This window comes from Dicentrarchus labrax, unplaced genomic scaffold (genome assembly GCF_905237075.1).
Source record: "Dicentrarchus labrax unplaced genomic scaffold, dlabrax2021, whole genome shotgun sequence".
Lineage (NCBI taxonomy): Eukaryota > Metazoa > Chordata > Actinopteri > Moronidae > Dicentrarchus > Dicentrarchus labrax.
The window spans coordinates 13,544,076-13,552,462 of NW_026136702.1; positions in this window are offsets into that span (position 1 = coordinate 13,544,076).

Below are 8,387 nucleotides of genomic sequence, written 5' to 3' on the forward strand. Positions count from 1 at the left end.
AGTTAATGTTTGTTTTGAAATATTAAATCATGCAACAAATACCTAATGTGCAGTTTGTTTTACAGCCAGTATTACACTGTGCCTACCTGTGAGGTTTGACTTTAGTCACTGTACAATACAACATGGATAATAAGTCAACTATCAGATATAATCTTTTATGGTTTGGGTACTCATGCTCTAAACTGGAAAGACTGTTAAGGCTTCAAAGACTGACAGTATGATGTAGACATGGGAAACAGAAAGATTACAGCTGCATATTTCTTCTGAGAGCAAACCGTGAGAGAGGCAGTAATAATATTGTTCATGTACAGGCAGACGTCTATGGCTCACATTACATGCAAACTTCATAATCAACTTTTCAAATTGACAGCGATATTGTAGTGCAATATGTTACAAATGCTGTAAATCCACTGAAATATCAATACTTTGTAAAAGAAAAAAAAAAAACAACAAAACATGGCCAATAATTTGATCATGACTGAAAGCAATTATCCTGCAAGAGAAATGAAATGCCAGAATGATGCACATTATTTGGAAACTGAGCCTCTCTCTCTTCTTAATTGCCATCAGAAGAAAAAAATAATACAGAGGACCATAAATGCTACATCACACATATAAAAACATCCTTGTAAAACAAAAGCAGGAGCACATGAAAGCCAGAACAATGGTATCCCCATATCACCAACTATCTCCTTCGCTCATAACAAACATGAGAACAAGACAATTTTATGAAAAGAAAATTAGGCCTAGGAGGTACAACAATATTGAATGCAAGTTATCATGAATTATAGCCCTTCATATCAGGATATCATTAAATCATCCCCTGGAGTCAAACAGAAATCTTGCAGCGATAGAAATATGAGTGGCTGCTGCAAATTACACTGTGAGGTTAATATCCACACAAGCTTATCATTGTGTCGTGTTCCTGTACGCTGTCTGATGTCAACACTCCCTGTCTCTTCTCCTTTTTAGCACACTTTTCACACCGCTATGAGCGTTCTTCATATCAACTTTCAGACTTTTAGACCAGTATCAGCCTGTAAACCTGAAATAAAGTGAATGCACTATCCATAATTGCTTTAACTTAGCAAACATTTCCACCAACCACCTCTCATATATACAGTAAATAACAGAGTGATTCCCATGACCTGCTGCCTGGGTCTCTGGTGTTTTGAGATTCCTGTGGTACACATGTTTGGGTTCAACCATGTCTCTGAGTCTTAAAATACAACAACTATGACTTACCACAAATGATAAACTATAGACCTACTGTATTGCTAGTTCCCACGAACAATCTGACTCGAGAAATATTAGAAAACGCTGGTGTCTGAGGCATTGTGGGGATGAGAATTTGTGCAAAATACAGCCGTTTCTGCAAGCTTGTTTCATCATTACAAGGCTTTCTTAGGACACTGGTGCTGAGAGTTGGCATCAATAATTTGTACAGGGAAGAAAATCATACAACAACAACATTATGTAACATTTAGTACCATAAAATATTTGCAAGACAATTCTTCTTGGCTGCGATCCATGGCACATCAATGTGTCTTGAAAGATTAAAGTGCGGTGATTGCAACCTGAATGCAGCCTCTAATTAAGATAACAACTACAGTGGAGTCCATTGCTATGCTCGAGCAGCACGATGCATTGTTAAAGCACGTACTCGCCGAGCAATAGAGAGATTAAATGTCAAAACATCCATTGCCCAACGAGAATAATGAAATTGTAGGAATTACAAAAAAACATTAAGAGTTGGCAATATCTCATGATGACTTTGTTAAATGTAAACCGCAAAAAAACATTGGTCTCATATTGAATTAATCACCAGTCATTGAATGTTTTCAAATCTGTAATGTTTCTGTGAAATTAGGTTTTCAACTTCTATGTCTCACTCCATGTCACTGTAAATTATGGTTGGTTACACACTGTAAACAGTGTGGTTGGTAACCATTGCTATTCTCAGCGTGTATACACACACACACACACACACACACACACACACACACACACACACACACACACACACACACACACACACACACACACACAAACTCTCGTCCACTTTCGCCGTCCGCTGAGACAATGATTTATTTCCCTCTCTAAAGGCCACTTTAGAGCGTCACAATTTATGCTTGTGACACCGCAGCTTATAAATCCATGCTTTATAAGCTGCTTCTGGCAGGAGTTCCCACAACTTTCACACAGCTCCCCTTCCCCATTTCTATCTAATTTCTCCCACATACAACTCAATAAATGCTTTTTAAAGCTACTAGTCATGTATCTCAAAGAGGCTGGAGGACTTAAAAGCCAATAGACCAAAGAGAAAAGACTGCATCCCAGACATACAGAGGTTGTTGAGTCAGACAGAGGCTTCGAGACCATACTAACAAGTTTAAATCATAGTGTGTGATGAATAGAGTGTTTTTAATTTAATGTTGGGTCATTCATTATGAATTGAGCACAATGCATCATGCACACTGGGGCATATAATACTTCCTCCCTCTTGAATTGATAAGGATGCAAGATAATCAAATTACATTCTGAGGGATGTAAGCAGCAGGAAGGTCCTGTTTAATTTGCCTCATGCAATCCCTGTTACTTTCTCCACTCATTCTGCTCACTGTTGCATCTATAATGGAATCTTTTCTCAATGAAAAGTCGTGTTTTAATCCCTAGCTTTTGAATGTGTTTGATGTATTTAATTACAATTTCCAGCTGTCTAGGTATGGAGAGGATGACAGAAACCAGTATGAAAATATGGATATTTTGTGAATGACTTGCCTAGCCAATTTATTTCTGCCTGTTAAGATGGCATCTATTAGAGAGGCAATTAAAAAAAAATCTCCAGTCCTTAAAAACGGAATCATTGTGATTGGTGTTTTAAATCAACTAGCAGGTTCCTATATATATCAAAGTCAAACAGGCTCGTCTGAAAGGGGCTCAAGAAGACCCCAGGGGAATGAGAACCCCACTGGGTTTGAAGAGAGCCAAAAGTGCTTGGAATTGGAATTGGAATTGACTAAATATATCAAATGTATCAACAAATAGAAGTTAATTCTTTAGGACAGCCAATATAGCCTTTACTGATTCATGCTTTCACATTTAATCACATTTACTGCATTTGTTTGTTCCTACATACAACAAAAAAATATTATATTTATATATTTATATTGTATTATATCTAAACAACGATCAGTATAAATGAACAGGAGTGCATCTCACAACATAAACCCCCAATATGAAGTAATTGTTGTATTCATACAAAAAGCCACACACAAAAAAAAGAGTTTAAATGGAGAACAATATATGAAGGTTTAAATGTTAGTATACAATTCTCCATCTAATGTTCCTACAGCAATTTTATTTAGTGAATGTAAGTTATAGTTATTCCACTTCAACTCCAACAAATTAGGTCTGAAGGCTTTTTTAGCCAGTCTACCTCTGTCTGTTTTGTCTATTCATTTTAAGCAAATATTGAAAAGTAATCTCTGACATTTTTTTATAAGCAACAAATTCTTTTTTACATGATATTCTGAACTTCTCTGATTCTGATCGTGTGATTTTAGGTATATATTTGTGTACGTGTGTGTGAGTGTGTGTGAGAGAGAGAGAGAGAGAGAGAGAGAGAGAGAAGAAAAAAGAGGGGCAAGTGGGGTGAAAAGGTTAAAGGTCAAACTGTTATGAACAGTCTTACTCATCCGTCTTATCTATGACCTTAAAAATCTGTCACAGTAAGACAACATGTAATAAAAAGTTGAATGAGTGTGAAACCATTGATTGTTCTCGCCCATCATCATCAAACACAGAGATACGCTGCCCCCTGTGAAACTCTAAGCACCATCTGCAGCAATGCTCTCTGTGCTCTGCAGTGAATCCTCACTGATACCAAATTAAACTCTGGCAAATCTCCTGCTCCGGACACCATAATTCTTCCTTAGCCATCTTGTCCTGTCTGTGCTATCGATCGTATCCAATTCCAGTCTGGCCAACACTCATCCTCATGCACAAGCTTCTGCAGAGCACCCCCACCCCACCCACATGCTCCTGGATGATGTCAGCGACACACAAAGTCAACACCACTCCAGGTCAAGCTGGCTATCACTGTACTTTATCTGTCCTCACCAGCCAGCTGCTGTAGACAACAATGTATCCTTTAATATGCTGTTGGTTAACACACACCTACACACAGAAAGATCAAACTGTACCACACTAACTATGTCTCCATGTGCTCCCCCGCCTTTTCACCCTTGTCATCTACCGCAAGGGTCAACATTGTCTGCTTTACCTCTTTTTGACAGCATCTCAGTCAACAAGGCAATATTCTGAGTGTTCATGGACATTGGAATCATAATGTGATTGTTTGAAGTGAAAACACAACATGATTACATTACATTACATATGAGGTTATTACTTGCAGTTACAATAACTTTTAAGGCTGTCTGCAATGGTTGAAAAGTGATGATGGAATCCAATTGTCCAGGTAAGATAATATACTGTATATTTGTAAACATAAGATTAGCCTAAAATGAATTCATTTTGTGTTGCTACACTTCTAAAACTCGACAGAATAAATAAAAGGCAATCATTCTGAACAAGAGTAAAGCACACTCAACTTGTTTTTGATACGATTTGATTTGTGCTCTGGCTTAAATATTATGCTAAAAATAATATTGTCATTTCTATTTTATGGGTATATTTTGACCCTTAAAGACAATTCAATGACACATCTTAAAGTGTTCCAGTTTTAACATGTATTTAATAGATATTTCCAAGTTTTTCAAGCAAAGGAGTGAATGGTAGAGTGGCCCTGCTCAGGCACCCCACATTTCAGTAAGGAGGAGTAGTGGTTGCAATCTGAGGTACAATCTGAAAGCTTCCTTCTCTTGGACACATATATATTATACACGTATAATAATAACTACTACCCCGGCAGACTTCAGTGAGGCTGTTTGAGCTCTGGATTCAGGTGAGTGTGCAGTGGCAGTTACCTCTACAAGTCAGCAGATGGCGGCTCGAGTGGAAGGTTTCCAGGTGATTTGTGTTGACAGATGTCTCCTTCTCTACTCCTAAATAATTAGTTCAACATGTTTTTGGCATTTTGTTTTTGATATTTTCTGTGGTGTGTGTTTAGGATGTTGCTAGGAATAATAACTGAGCTCAATATGGTAACCAAGCAGGGTTGCTAACTAAATTCTGGTATGCTGATAAGCTCATTTTAAAGTGGGACCAACTGTTTTTAAAAGACTGATGATGACAATATAAATATAGCAAGTAGTGTAGTGTAATTACTGTACGAAAACAGCATATTTTGTAAATAACAATTATTTATTAGTATTATACCAACTCCATGCAGCTGTATGTGTCCCTTATGTTACTTCTCCTACTGTAGATACACTTGAGACATTTAGCTATCTTGATTATTAGCAACAAAAAGCTAACTAGCATTTGTTTAAGCAAGTTGGAAGGACTCTTACTTGTTGGTGTTTTGAACACATTTCCAGATTCCTCAAAGAGACGTTTAGTTTTTCCATTGGTACAAAATATTATCATAGTGTGAAAGGTAACTAGATATTTAGCTTTAGCTAGGCTAGCTCGTTTCCCCAGTTTGCCAAACAGAATGGCAGCCGGAAGTGACAGACCCCCCTTTGTACATCAGCGGGTGCAGTAGGATGCAAACAGCAGCCCTTGTATGGTTTGAACCCAGAATAGGTGTAAATAAGATTAATATGGATACATAAACATAACTAGAAAACGTTCAACCTTGGGATGAAAATGAGATAATATGTTAAAATGCATCTTTATTGTGTTGAATATTTAGTTCCCCTTGGATCCAACATTCAAATGTCTCCTAAACAGTAGTAAGTGTAGTCCAACGAGCTGCTGGCTTCATTCAATCAGGAAAAAACTTAAGCTAAGCTAGCTCAAATGTAGCTATATCAATGCAAAATGAACAGCTGGGAGTTGTCCTTTTCAAATACATTCAGCTATGAATATGGACTTGAGGATATGGCTGGATCGCAGCAATGATCCCAACACTACGTGGGTATGTCTACAATAAACACATTACTTGGTGGAAGTGGAATGAAGACAGAACTGAGTGAGGATCTGAGGAGCTATACATTAGGCAAAGGGCAGATAGGTTTGGGGTGTTTCAGTTTATTCTCTTGATCCCATCCTTGCATCCATGGGTTTCTCCAACATGCAGCTACAAGCCATCCTCTACACTCTCAGAGGAGCTGCAAGAGTTCTGTCTTGAATCCACTTTTACTCTTGTGATTACAAGAGAATGGCTTGTAGCTTGAATCCTGAGTGGGTGGCTGTGTTCCCTGTTTTTGTGCCAATTAATAGTATTGTTCACTCGATAATGGTAGGTTTTCTTGTACATTTTAGGTTTTACTTTATTATTTCTCTATCTTGCTGATGCAAAACAGGATGTGACTTTCTCCTGCTCTAAGATGATATCTCTGATAATAGTAGATTATCTGTGGTGTTTGGTGATCTCCAGACTAGTAGAGGCTAATTTGTGGTTTAATTTAATTGCCTCGGGGGAGGGGTGGCTTCCTTCCTTTTATTCAGTGGTGTTTTTTGTTATTTAATTACTGTATATCGTTAATCAGATTCAATGTTGCACTTTAAATAAAGCTTGTAGTTAAAAGCATGTGGCACACATGAAATGGAAAAACCAAAGGGGTATTAAAACACTGTACAATGCATCCGTTCGGGTACATATGCCATCTGTTGAGAGCATTGTTGTAATGAGAGCCGGGATGTGGAGCAGAACACAACATTCATAACACTTAACAAAATTACTGCCAATATTGCCTCCATCATAAATTCTGACAGCAAACACACACGGAAATTTAAACAACTTACACCAAGAGAATATGTTATTTAAGATATTAACTGTGATACATTTTTTATGGCTTCTGTTTTCATAAATGTTTTCGTTTTTATTGAGCACTATAGATGTATGCATCGTTGATTGAATCAACATCAGGGACAATTTATCGTATTGTATGTTGTGCTACATTGAACAATGCTGAACACAATGCGCCCAAGAGGTTTGGTTATTATAGACTTTGTTTTTAGAATATCAAAAAACTAGTGAGTTATAACATAATTATTTTTCTTTGTTTTGAGAATTGGCTACTTTTTTGGCTGACAAGTGAAATCCCAGGTATTCTCATGTGCAGTGTGGCAAAACACATGTTTTCTCCATGGAGAGAACACAATTTAAAATCATTTTTGGCTTAATCAAGACGTACCTCCTTGAGGCTCTCTGTGTATGATTCTTAATTAACCGTTCTCTCAATTCTGTGACAACATAGAGAAAATGTACTGTTTACAGTAATTATACAGTAAACACTGATTTACTGTTTAAAACAAACAGCTACAGAAAACAAAAAGAGTAATTGCAAAACAAAACCCTGATGCAGCACTAAAGGGAATTTAATTAATAATGCTTGTTTGTGCAAGCTTGTTTTTTTGTAAGGAGCAAAACTGCAGTAAGAACTTTTTTTTAGTGGTTACCCAAGTAGTTTATCTTTGTTTTGAAGTGATCTAGTAAGCTCTGTATAATCTGTGTAAACCATGATCTGCCAGGAAGGAGAACACACCCCAGAATAATAAGCCCCCTCAACTGTAGAAATAATTTAATTTTGCAAGAATAATCAGTCATACTAATCTCCATAGTAGCAAACATAATTAAATTTGCCAGCCTCGAATTTGGATTCGCCTCTTCAAGAAACCATGAACAATAAATACATGCCTAACATTGTCAAAGTACAACACAGTGTTAGTAGTCCCTTGTGGGATAGTTAATTAAAAGAAGTCTGCAGAAACAAGGTTTTTCTCGGTTAACATTATTCTATTCTTCTCAGGTCATGATGTAAACAAACTCTAAACCAGAAAGCATTAATGTAATTGTAGAAGACTTGGGAATCTTGGACAAGGATCAATACAAGACTGAACCCAAAGACACTGCAACAGAAACGCAGCACAAACTGTTGAATTTAATATTGTTTTTTTAAATATTTTTTTTATTTTTAGGCCAGGTGTGTGGCCTTTATCCCATGGTATGTGTTGCATGTACCCTGTATGCTGAAGCAATTTAGAGAAGGGGGAGTTATGGGCTATGACTGCCATCTGCAGACAATTCTGTGTGACTGCTATAATAAATAAGGTTCAACCAAAAATTTTAAATAAGCTGACATGAACAAAAGGTCTTTTTTTCGGTTATAAATATAATGTTTTAACAAATCTAATTTTAAACTTGGCAATCATGCTTATTGAGGTTGTGTGCCAGCCTATGGGTGGTAGACAGCAGCTCCCTCTGCGTACTGAGCGTGGCGGTCTCACAGCAGCCAATCACGTTGTAGATAAACACA